Consider the following 13,455-nt stretch of genomic DNA (forward strand, 5'->3'; position numbering starts at 1 on the left):
CATGTGATTAGTAAATTGATTCTGGGGGACCAGCAGCTTGAGCAAACATCTCTCACTCACTTCATCTGTCTCTATTCCCCCTCGTTCTTTATCTCTCTCCTCTGCTCTCTCTCTCTCTCTCGCTCTCTTTTCCTCTACGGCTATTCTTCTCCTCTCCTCCTCCTCTGTCTCAGTATCTTGTTGGCTTGGCTGTGGGCAGTGGAGGGAGGAGGGTGTGGTGGCTATTAGAATAAAAAAAGAAGATTAATGTGAATTCATTTGTGTGCCAGCCTCATCAGCCATTCAAGGCTATCCTGACTGCACACACAATTCTTCAACCCCACCCCCTCTCCCCCGTGTGTGGGTGTGTGTGAGTGTGAGGGCCCAGGCTGATCCATTCCATGATTCAGCATTTGGGGATTACTATCGGGCATCACCCCCTGGGTCTCACGGCTGGTTGTGTGGCGGGCTGTGGGGAATGAGGTCATCTCTGATGATGGCCGGTTGTCAAGGCACAGCCTGCGTTTTACGTAATACTCGTAAGCACTGAATACACACCCACACACACACTCACACCAATAAAGAAGCACATTTAACCAAGGACTGTACTTAAGGACAAGATGTTCTTGAGCACTTTACTGGAGTATTTCCATTTTATGCTACTTTATACTCGACATTTCAGATAAAAAAAAATTGTACTTGCACTACTGCACTACATTTGTTTGACAGCCTTAGTGACTAGTAGTCACATGTTAAATGAAGATTATGCATAATACACAATATAGAAAGCCTTTGCGGTAAAATACAACACGTCATTAAAACCGCAATATGTAGTCAGCATCACATTTTAGATGTTTGTGACTTGTTTCCCCTTTGTGCTATATTCCTAAGTGTTCAATTAATCCAGTATCTCAAACATCAAAGAAGAGAGAAAAAGTCTGGTTACATGTACACACTCATGCTTCATGCTTCAGCACTGATACTCTACAGATGTAATATAGTCAATCAGAGACAGAGGGAACAAGCCAGCACTTTTACTTTAATAATAATAATAATAATAATAATAATAATAGTAGTAATAATAATAATTATAATAATAAACAATAGTCTTTGTTGGAAATGTGTCTTATCTTGTCTTGTCTTTATCTAATACTTCTGCTACACTTTGCTTTTAATATGTATGTAGTCCTACTCTCAAATGTTTTCATGCAGAACTTTTACTGGTAGTGGAGCATTGGTTTTACTTAAGTAAGGGATCTGAATACTTCTTCCACCACTGCCATGCACACACAGATACAGACACACACACACACACACACACACACACACACACACACACACACACACACACACACTCATGAATACATAAATGCACTTACAGAAGATTGCAAGACCTGATGCCTGACCCTGGTCCTAGAAGTCCCAGTGTTCTACGAAAGCACATAAGTAGAGATGGAGAACAGGATGCATAGATAATGTACATTTGTGCTTACATAACTCAAACTTGCCTAAGGGCCACATATGACCACTATGTTCTGCCTCAGACCAGTAAAGTTACACTACATGAATACACACACACACACACACACACACACCGCACACACACATGTACATGCACATGTGCACCACCCACACACGTTCACACCCACTCGCATTCTCCACTCTACCTTGGTCAGGAGCAGCCAGGCCTTGCTACTGCCAGCGAGCAGATAGAATGCTTAGAGGAGAAACCTTTGTGTGTGCACCCAAGCCTGTCTCGCTGGCAATAAGGTGAGGCGCTGTAAGAACTGGATGCTCTTCCTGTCATCTCCAGAGGCAGCAGCAGGCATGTGGATGGCTGGGGGGAGATGTGGGTTGCGACGGGGTGGGGAGTTGCAGTGAGTGCCTCTACATGGGCATTTGACAAAGGCAAATCAAAGACGGTAAGGACATGGAGGAAGGTTCTGGAAGGTGGGCTGAAGAGGAGACAGCTGGAAGTTGAATGGCGGATGGTAAAATAGCAGAGCTGATTATGGATAAAGTGTGAAATCTGCAGAGAGGGAAAAAAGAGGGCATGAATGTAAAAAAGCTTGGCAGCGAGGGAGGACAGTGTAGCCATCTAGCCACTGGCAGAGGAAGATGTATGTGTTCAGAGCCACTGCAGAAGCAAGAGAGAGAGAGAGAGAGAGAGAGAGAGAGAGAAACGGGAGAGAGAGAGAGAGAGAGAGAGAGAGAGAGAGAAAGAAACAAAACGGGAAAATAAGGAGAGCAGAGATTGAAATTAGAGTGTGATTAAGACTCGGGCCGGGGCAGGCGGCGGGGAGCAGAGTTGGGGGGGGAGATGTGCCTCACGCCCTGTTAATTCCGGGACATTTCCCGAGGCGGCAGGAGCCAGTGGGAGCGCGGCCCCCGTCGCTTGCTCCGCGAGGGGAAGGTAAAGAGAGAGAGAGAGAGGAGAGGCAACGTCTTCTCCTCTGCCGCTGAGGCCGGGGCTCTACAAGGGGAGGAGACAGCACCCGCATCTGCACACTTCCATCTGTCAGAGAGAGCGATCTGGACACCCCGGCTGACATGTTTAGATCGTAGAGGATGTGGAGCGCTGGTGCTGAATACAGAAAGAAGTCAAGCGTGTATCACTGTCCACCCTAAGTAAGATTCCATCTACTACTCTTGAGCAGCTCCTTAACACCATCTGACTTTCATTACGGTCTTACTGTTATATCTATAATATTGTTACTATTTTAGAGTCGATTCACAACAGATGTCTCCAGAAAGGAGAAAACAATCAGCCAGTAATGTCTAAGCATTGTACAATATGAGACACATGAAATCAATATGTGATGATAATTTATCATAATGAAATCGGTTCTTGATCTCTCTCAGAAATATCCAAGTATGCATATCTCTGTCGAGTAAGCAAACATGTTCTTTACAGTAGTTGTCAAAGTGAAGTGAAGATGCCAGTGTTATCAGGTGTTGGGACAGACACAGTTCCACATGGCACGCAAACCCACGGCCGTGAGCCTGTGGAAGTGGGCACTCCAGCAGGCAGGCTGAAACCCATGGGTGCTAGCAGCACCTGTCGCAGCAATAACCCACAAGCCCACACGTCAGTAGAAAACACCGAGGGAAAATACTCTCCCCATCTCCTCCATGGTACATTCCTTTTCCCACACATGTTCGACAGGGCTGTAATTTAATCAGGCCCTCTAACATTGTGCCCTCCCTTATAAAACTCCAGCAGGGCCGTTTGTCATGTTCAATCAGATTAGAGGTGGCCCAGGCCTGATCTACCACATCCTAGTGATTCCTGTGAAAATAAAGCGCCATCCATAAGGGCAATGTGAAGCCTCTTTCTCATGCATGCTGTTAACAAGGAAAAAGGAATCATTGAAAGGGCCATTATTTTGTCTTTTGGTTATTTGCAGCAGACATTTGATTTGGTATGCATTATGGTTGATAGTATCTAAAATTACGAATAGAGAGAGTTCATCTTAGGGACAATGAGCTACTTTACAACTGCAGCTGGGCTGCTTTTGTGACTTCTAAAGAGGAACGGAGAAGCGAGAGCTACTGTAGGACTCTGCTTTTCTTCCCTTCCCATCTATGCTTCTGTTTCTACCTCTTTTCTGGGGCAGCCTCACACAGCAGACATACCCGGCACCCTTTCTGAGCTGGGTTCTGTTCAAGGTTTCTCTCTGTCAGTTTATTAATGGGGCTATATAAATGAATTAAATTAAATTGACAGTAGTTCATGGATTTTATTTCAATAATATATTAGATGAACTATCGACATGTTCCAACTATAGTATGGCAAGTGAGTGCATGCATGCATGCTCATTGCTCTCTCTCACACACACACACACACACATGCATACTATGCTGTCAGCAGCAGGCGCCCTGTGGGTCAACAAGATGTTGGACTGAAATAGAGGTAAAATTAAAGTGGTCCTCCTGGTGGCCTTGCACCATTTCCCTCTCAACCAACCTGAGCTTCCTTTGATCCAGCAGGCAGTCAGGGTTAATCTGGCAAAGAGGCCCTGAGTCAGCACTGCCTCAGGCAACGTGGGATTGGGGGGGGGGGGGGGTTGTACTGGATAGGAGACAGGAGGGGGCAGTTAGTATTTATGTCTGGATGTTGTCAGGACTGCTTAAAACACATGGACGCAGTGGCTGTGTGTGTGTGTCTGTGTGCGTTCGTGTGTGTGCATGTATTTGTGTGTGTGTATGTGTGCATGCATTTGTCTGTGTGTGTGTGTGTGTGTGTGTGTGTGTGTGTGTGTGTGTGTGTGTGTGTGTGTGTGTGTGTGTGTTTGTGTGTGTGTGTGTTTGTGTGAGTGAGTGAGTAAGGGTGTGTGTGTGCGAGTGGGTAAGATGTCTGTGTATGCGTTTGTGAGACGCACCTGATGTCTTTTATGCCACACGTTTGCCCAGCAGATGGAAAAATGCGGCTTTGCTCTTTTTGCATTTCAAAAGCTTTTCTTTTACAGCATGCCATCTGTACACAAAATTTATCTTACCCTTTCTCTCTATCCCTCTCCGCAAGTCCATTTATCTTTCTCTACCTCCCACACTCTCTCTCTCTCCCTCCCTCTCTCTCTGTCTCTGACTCAATTCACCTTAACCCGGGGCTATGAATTTACATTGGCCTTCCTGAAAAGTGGAAAACATAATCTGCGGTGCTGCTGTTCACAGTGTGTGTGTGTGTTGCCGCGGTGGAAGAGTGGCACAAATTGGATTTCTCTGACCAGGTGAAACATGGACATGCTCGTCCGAGACTGAGCTCAGCCGCCCTCAAAAGCTGCCCCCTTGTTTGCTATCCTGGGCCAGTAGCACAAAGCCAGAATTCACCTCTTGGAGCAGGCGTATGATACAAAATGACCTTTTTTCTGCCGAAGTTTAATTATCACATTTAAGTGATTGAATGTGAATTTAAAAGTAGAAACATATATCTTTTTAGAGAGCCGTTATTAAAGGGACACCAGGCAACGTTTTCGTGTTAATTAATCATCTTCGTAAGTCGGTATATGGTTAAATGACTCATTACGGGCTTATGAAGACTCTCGCCGCCCCTACTGCCTGTAGGAAGAATATCCCACTTGCAAGTTCGGTGTATCCTACCCGCCGACCGAAGCAGGATCAGTTTACAGCACAGAGGCAGGCGTTACGCTAGAGATTGTTGCAAACGTGTGTATAATGGCAGAGCGGCGAAAACCCTTGACGGAAGACGCAAAGAAAAGGAAAAGAGCTTCAGACCGAGCGAGGGGGAGTTTCGTAGAGAAAAAGCATCAGGCTTGCCTGGTGTCCCTTTAAAGCGCGCACACACACACACACACACACACACACACACACACACACACACACACACACACACACACACACACACACACACCGAAGCACACACACAGAAGGGGCAACTTAAGTGTAGCACGCCGAGAGATGATGTCACTGCTCATCCAGACACCAGGCTTTTGCAGCGGTCGGTTTCAAATGCGTCTCTCCGCAGCGCTTTACACATGAGTGCTCTGCAGACGCGGCTGATTTCCGCCGCCCAACTCACAGCTCTGACCTCGAGGGGTGGGATAGCGTGACCGGGAGAAGGCAAAGAAAGGCAGGAAAGGTCAAACATTATTATGCCAGGCCCGTGTGTGTGTGTGATTATGTGTTGGGGTAGGGGGTTGTTTACAAGAAATTCCACTGTTATGTATTTTATGGAGAAGCATTTGCATCTGCTGTGCAGTGTATACACTGGTCAGTTTGTGTATGTGGGCCTAATTAAAATTAAATAATTTGTATGACCCATTGTACTAAATATTATGGACCTTGACTACATTTTATATCAAGCCGCATAATGTCACATCAACCTCACCTCTGATGTGTAACGACTGCCAAACGAAGAGCTCTGAAAAAAACAAATGTTCAATATGAGCTTATACATATCGGTGGCTTAGTACAGACATTGACTATAGCCACAGTCATAATGAGATTTTACTCCAAGGCCACCATTCTGGGTGCCAGACATGCACTCATGCCACATTCATCTCACCAGGACCAGCCTCAGTCTGCGCTAGAGAGTCTATGTGCTTATGAGTGTTACTTCACATTTTCCCATGATGCAACATAAGCAACAAGAGATGTTTTTTTATTTTGCACAATAGTTGCATTTGCTTCACTTATGCTGTTTTATTAGGCTAAACTATTTTAGTGTTTTGTGTGCCTGAAGGATGATGGAAGCCAAGCGACTGCTGATTTGACACTGCCTGAGACTGTGGCGGGGATTAGATAAATCGTTTAAATTATGATGCAACATGTAATTATGCTTTCACGGATTGCACTGCAGAGACCTATAATAATAGCCAATTAGTGTGAAGGCTCCCTGCATGCCAAACACAGTGTTAATATGGAAACATTGTTTGAAGGAATGATGAGGTTGCCTGCTAATGTATATATATATAATATATGCAAATATAGAATTGGTGTGATGGGAACAAGTTGATTCTGTGCTGTTTCTATGTATGGAGGATCAATCATGCAAGATGGCTTAAAAAGATGCAGGAGAAGGACAACTAGAGAGGTGGAGAGATGTAAGCCAGAGAGGGAGGGAGCAAGAGAGAGAAAGAAGTGGGAGATAGAGGTCGAAAGAGAGAGATAGAGATAGAGAGAGAGAGAGAGAGAAAGAGAGAACAAACAGACAGCGAGAAGTAAATGAGATCAGTGTCCAACAAGGACTTGTCCCCTTTTCGTGGCGCGGCGGGCCTCCTCCGTGGAGCTTTGTTCCGTGGACCCCTGGGGGAGATTGGCGTGGGGCCGGGTCACGGCGTCTACTCCCAGGCGCACTGCCATCCTCCGCAGCCCTTTGATCTGCCTTCAACCCACAAGCCCCGCAGGGCACTGGAGTCTCGGTCTTAGCGCTGGGCGCGCGGCACTGCAGCGAGATGGGTCAGTTTTTTTTTTTTTTTCAGGCTGTGCGGTGGAAAATTGAGGCGAGGCTATGTCCTGTGGTTACAACCTTTCATGTGCTGTCAACCTTGACACAGCGACTGTCACCTCGCCCTGCACCTATTACATTTCATTTGATACACGCTGTATATTTTGATCACGCAATTTCATTCTACACTTCACACACTATCTGTAGACCATGAGAAATATGAATATGCCAAGGTGTAGACCACCCCTCAAAGAGAGATATTGTGTGTGTGCATAAATGTGTGTGTATGTGTGTGTGTGAGAGAGAGAGAGATAGAGAGAAAGAAAGAGAGAGAGAGAAAGATCTTGCTCTAAGATTGATGTTATGAGACCCAATGATGGGGACATCTTTATGAAGCCTCTCAATACCAAAAACAAATGTGGGATAATGTTTTTTTTATTATGGTTTGCTTTTTCATTATGCTGTTTCGTGCTGGCAAATCCCATTACTTGTCATTTCCCATAATCAGTAATTCTTTGCCACTTTATGATTTACATAAACAACTGGTATGAACACGTTTCATGTAGAGTTGCACATGCCAATTTAGAGTTCGGGTGCAGGGACAAAAATAGAGAGAGCAAAAGAGTCACAGAGGGAGAGAGAGAGTGAGAGACAGAAGGATTGAGAGAGAGAGTTAGAGAGGAAGAGGAGGAGGGGAGACAGCAAGCGAAGAGATTGAGGAGGACTGTTGCTAGGGACAACAGAATTTTCAATATAAAAAAAACTCCCACACAGTCTTAGACTTACTTAGTGTTGCTTTTTTTCTCCACACATCCAAACTTGTTTGGATATTCTTCCTTTTCTTGCTTTCTCTTTTGTTCTGCTGTTTTCTTTATCTCTTTTTTCCCCCTCTCCCAATCCATGTTATACCACATGCATTCATCCACCACCCTCTCTCACTGTCACCCTGATTAATGCAACATTTTCCACAGTGCTTCACTGACTACAAAAAATGCCAGTTTACATCAGTCGGGTGTCTCTGGAGGCTATATTTTACATTCAAACACATATATTTCACATGCAAAGCCAGTGCTGGAACATGCATTGAAATTGTAAAGATAAGTGTAGAATGATGATGTACACAGTAAATGCTGTAAATCTGGTTATTAAAGTCCTCTGATCCTTGATTGATGTGATTTTATGTGTTTTTCCTTATAGCATATTTACTGTGATGGCAGATTTCTATTTCCGCCCGTTTCTTTGCTGTACCTTTCCGTCTCTCTGATGTCTCTCCTTGACGTCAGTCATTGTATTCCCCTATCTATTGTTTAATGTTGCTGATGGATGAGGAAATGATTCCCGTTCCTCTCGGATCCCGTCCCCAGTCCTCTCCCTCCTTCCTCCCCGCCTGCCATTTTATTTATGTCAAATAGCCGCATCCACGCCATAGAGTGAACGCTCAGCTCTCCCTTGGCTCCATCTTGCAGATCTTGCTTGCTCTCCTCTTCCTCTACCTCTCTCTCTCTCCCTCTCTCTCTCTCTCTCTCTCTCTCCCTCTATCTCTCTCTCTCTCTTTCTCCACATATTAAGGCTGTACTGTTCTGTTTTTCACAGGCACGCTGCACAGAATCTTTAATTAGATTTTCTCTCTCTCCTCTCCCTCTTCTTCCCTCTGTTTCTCTCTGATGTTCTCCTCCTCCCTCTGTCACCTTTTGTTTTTGTAGATCTGCAGCGGATCCTGTGGAAGCCTCGGCACTATCAGAGGATTTGATAACAGGCCTTCTATTGCAGCCCAGAGTGGTCTGTGACCTTTGACCCTACCCCCCATCCTCTCCCCCAGCACTCGGTAAACACAGGAGCCCACAGCGGGGAGTCCTGAAAGACAGCGGGCGGTCTCGCAGGAGGGACGCACAGATACCTCAACCTGCACATTCGGACCACCACCACCCTGTCTACACCTCTTCACTGACTTATACACACACACGTGCACACACACACACACACACACACACGAAACACACTTGCACGCAGAGACCTGAGTTCAGATCTCAGGAGAGGCTGAAGAGGCATCGACACAAACAAAAGAGACAGGTATGTGAGTGAGTTTGTCTTCTTGTTGAAGCGTTGCAGCGCTGCACGATGCGATCATCCTCGGCTTTATTCCCTGTGACTCAGGACAGCTTGCAGCAGAATGCCTGCAGGCGTTTCCGGTGCTCTGTTGCTCTTGTCCTCTTCTGTCCTCTCCTCTCCATCACTCTCCTCTCCTCTCCTCTCCTACACTCTCCTCTCCTCCACTCTCCTCTCTTCTCCCCTCCTCTCCTCTCCTCTCCTCTCTTCTCCCTCCTCCACTCTCCTCTCCTCTCCTCCACTCTCCTCTCTTCTCCTCTCCTCTCCCATCCTCCTCTCCTCTGGCTTCTCTGCACTAGGCTGCCCTGGGCTCACATCTGCGGGCTTGTCATGGTAAGCCAGAGCTTGCATCTCCCGCTCTAAGCTCAGCTATTGACAGTGTCTGCGCTGTGCAAGTCTCTGATCCAGCAGGTATGGGTCTTTGTGGGACGCCGCCCCCACACACACACACACACACACACACACACCACCACCACCACCCGGAACTGAACGAGGGCCCTCTGCTCGGTGATCTCAGACTGATGAGGAGATGCAGAGGAGGACAGGAGAGAGTGATGAGAGGGTGGAGGACAAAGAGAGAGAGAGTGACGACTGTGTGCTTCACAGTTCCCCGTCTCCCCTGTGAAGTGTTTGGCAGTTTGTCACGCACCAGGCCTCTGGAAAAGCACTCCCACACCCCCTGTAGAGAGCTAGTGAAGGGGCCTTGTTCACCTTCTACTTTTTGTGCTCTGTCCATGACTTGGATTTGATTGATCTCTGATGCTCCCCTCTGAGTTGCCTATGCTGCCCTTGTGCTTTTTCAGCCTTGACACTTTACATGTAAGATCACTGAACACTGAGCCCATGTTATCTTAAGTCCCATGGAGAGGACCTCACTCCAACCATGTATCCATATATTCTTTTATATACTTTATTATTATTGTTTTATTATTCATATTCTGTCTGTTCATAATGTTGTATGTTGTATGGCATATAGGCAGATGTTGTATGACATATAGGCCTAATGGATGTTATGCTATGCTGTAAAACCTTGTGCCTTGATGTAGAACCAGGTTAAGGCTGCAATGCAAGGCATTATGAAAACATTATAACCCTTTATGAGTATGTTTGTAATGCTTTATAGACACTTTATAGGTAGTGATTCATAGAAAGTGTTATAAGTGACACTTAAGAATTAGTATAATTTTGCCTGGGGAACTCCATGTGTAATTTCACCTTTGAATGCGTTCCAGGCTTTTCCCTTGGGACAAGGCCCGGAATATCACTCTGTCTTTGTCGTGCTCACGTCCTGGCACTAAACGAGTTGGATGCGTTCCATATGTGGCGGGGTGTGTGTGGGTGTGTGTGTGTGTGTGGGGGTGGGAAGACAGCAACCGCTAACATCTAGCCTCTAAATCAAAGTGCCGTGCCTCATTCTTGCTGAAATGTCTTGTTTGAAATAGAATGAGTCTCACAGAGAGTCATTTACGGCCATTCGCACCACAACTGCAAAGAGACAACTGTCACTTTAGGTCTCACCACGATGAAAATGAAGGGGAGTATGTGCGTTGGCTCGCAGCAATGGCAGTTGGTTGTTGTCAGTCAACCATGATCTGTTACTACTTACAGATCTGTTTAAGGCAGGTGAAATGGAAACAAACAGCAGCAGTCATAAAGGAAAAACATCCTGCTCAGTTAAGCGAACAGCAAAAGTGCCAAAGAAATACATTTTGCTTTGGAAATGGCCTTTAAGTGTCTAACAATAGCAAGAGTTTGCACTGAATGAAACAAAGACTTAGGGAGTAAGTAGGCGACGGCTGATGTGTGAGAGCGTGTGAGTAAAAATAATTAGGAAGATAATGATTACTAAATTATAATGAAGGCCCAGTTAAATATGCTTCTTTTGGGATCAGTTGAAAAGGAAGCGTGTGCCAGATTGGAAATCAATCAGCTATGTGTTTTGCGTCCTTTAGCAACACTGCTAAATTTATTGTCAATTCATGTCAAATTGTGTTCATTATTAGTAATGAGCGCTAACTGAAGGCTCTCCCAGTGCAAGTGCACAAGGGACTGAGTTCTTTGGTCAGGAGAGTGAAGAGGCTGGAGGGGCTCCAGAGAAGCCTGCTGAGGGACTGTGGTGAGGGGGCGATGTGTAGGCTGAGGAGGTGGCCAGCTGTGCCGTGGTGGTCAGCTGTCGGATGGAGGCCAGTACAGATGGGGTGATGGCCTCTGCCAGGAGGGAGTGCCAGCGGTCAGCTGCGTGCAGCCATGGCCGGCTGCAGAGGGACAGCAAAGGTCAGCGCCGCTGTGCCGGACCTTCACAGGATGGGGAGATTCTTATCCAATGCATGCACACACACACACACACACACACGCAAACATACTGTACACATGTGTACTCACACGCCCTCACATATATAAACACACACACGTGTGTGTACACGCATGTACACACATACAACACAATAAACACATAAGCATGCACAAAACAAATACGCACTCACAGACAGACACACATATACCAACCAGATCTCTCATGCATTAGAATGTGTATACACCCAAATGCATAGACAAACGCATTAACCCAGACACATTGCAGGGCTATGGCGAGAGAGTGATAATGCATATATTAACAGATGCACACTGAAGAGCTGTATAAATATTTTATGTGTGGGAACCAGGCGCTTTGAGTTGAGGCCCCCACACACACACACACATACACACCACCACCACCACCACGCACACACACACAGACCCACACACACATACACACATAGCTCCACTCTGATGTTCAGAATCCAGTATAATTCCGCTGCTCTCTGGCTCCTGTGCTGTTATTAAGACAGGACCACTGTTATTACGCCCTGACAACTGCGCTTACAATTTCCCTCATATTCCGCGCTCGTGTTCCATCCATGCCTTCAGCACTAATAACCAGTGTTCCAGAAACTGTGCCCTGCTCTAAAACTCCCCACTGTGCGTGCGTACGCGTGTGTGTGTGTGTGTGTGTGTGTGTGTGACAATTCCTCTTACTTAATTAGAGAGAGCAAGGAAAGAAACAGGAGAGATGTTGGCAGTGTGTGATCTTCATGTAATCTCTGTCATCCTTCTGGCTGTTTGCAAATTACTTTTTTTAAAGGCAATTATGTCACTGCTGTAGTGCACACCACCAACAACCACCCCCACCCACCCACACACACACACACACACACACACACACACACACACACACACACACACACACACACACACACACACACATACACGCACACAGATAGCCACCTCCACACTTTAAACCTCAGCATCACACTCGTCCTTCCTGATATTGAAATGCCCCATCCTCCACATCCATCCACCACAACCTTCCCCCCAGAGCACTATTTCCAATTCCACCTCATCAGTCACATGCTCTCAACCCCAAGTCATCTCCCTCTGCAGAGCATCCCACCCACCTCATCTCTGTCCCAAATTTTCCCATCATCTGTCCCAAACTTCCCATCATTTCCCATCATTTCCCCCCTCCAGGCCCTACGACCAACCCAGGAATCCAGGAGGAGGCATAAGACTTGGCTAGGTTCAGAGAAGAAGGGCTGTCATAATACATTTGCCCAAAAAGGATTCCTCACCAAATTGTTTACATGTTGTGGCGGATTACGTGGGAGATGCGGAGTGGAAACAGATGAGTGTGGAAAGAGGACATGGGCCTCGCAGACTGCCAGAGCTGAGCGTTGCCCGGGCGGCGATTGTTGATTCCAGATGGTGTTTCCAGTTTAGGGATATGGATCGTTCAGTCTTGCCTGTGATTTTTGCTGGTTTAAGAGATGAAATGTGTTTTTTTGTTGTTGCATCATGGAAATCTGTGCACTTTGATGGCCCAGAAATGTACACACACAAAAAACACACACACACACACACACACCATGCCAGATACAGACAGACAAACATTACAGTGGAAATTGCACAGGTGTGAATGGCTTTTTTATGCTTTCTTTCTCTATCACTCTGTCATTCTATTTCTCTCTCTTCTACCTTTTTCTTCTCTTTCTTTTGTTTCTCTTTTTCTCTCTCCTCCCTCCCCCTATCTTACTTCACTTTCTCTCTGTCTCTATCTCTCTCTCTTTCTTTCTCTCTCTCAGCCTCTCTCTCTCACTCTCTCTGTCTGCATAAATCCATGATCTGTGTGTAATGAGGGTTTTAAGTTCTTCTAAGAGGATTTGAATGCAGGGACTGTATGGACTTAAGCTGAGTGTGTATGATGGGTGCATGGTGGACAGGACTGTGTGTGCGTGTGTGTGTGTGTGTGTGTGTGTGTGTGTGTGTGTGTGTGTGTGTGTGTGTCTGCCACCTAGGTTGCACACTGTCTGATGATGCTGTGGTATTGCCCCTGCTACATCATATTGTGCTGCAGATCGCTGATCAGACGTGCATTTAATATGCGGGCATTATGCGTGCCCTTTGACTTCGGCCGGCCAGTAGAGCTAATG

The 13,455-nt window shown here is 46.2% G+C and overlaps 1 protein-coding gene across 4 annotated transcripts in view; it reads left to right on the top strand.

Moving 5' to 3' along the window:
- Window positions 1–13,455, top strand: part of LOC125296008 (protein phosphatase 1 regulatory subunit 29) — a 71,414-nt gene that overhangs the window by 11,296 nt on the left and 46,663 nt on the right. For 2 of the 4 annotated variants that reach the window (XM_048245621.1, XM_048245624.1), the window contains one exon: window positions 8,590–8,956. The exons of 1 other annotated variant lie outside the window; for it this stretch is intronic. The gene's annotated coding sequence lies outside the window, so the exon portion shown is untranslated. Of the gene's footprint in view, window positions 1–6,441; window positions 6,898–8,589; window positions 8,957–13,455 lie in introns of those variants that run through there. One more of the 4 variants, XM_048245622.1, reaches the window with a different exon arrangement.

The sequence above is a fragment of the Alosa alosa genome, chromosome 6 (assembly GCF_017589495.1).
Source record: "Alosa alosa isolate M-15738 ecotype Scorff River chromosome 6, AALO_Geno_1.1, whole genome shotgun sequence".
Lineage (NCBI taxonomy): Eukaryota > Metazoa > Chordata > Actinopteri > Clupeiformes > Clupeidae > Alosa > Alosa alosa.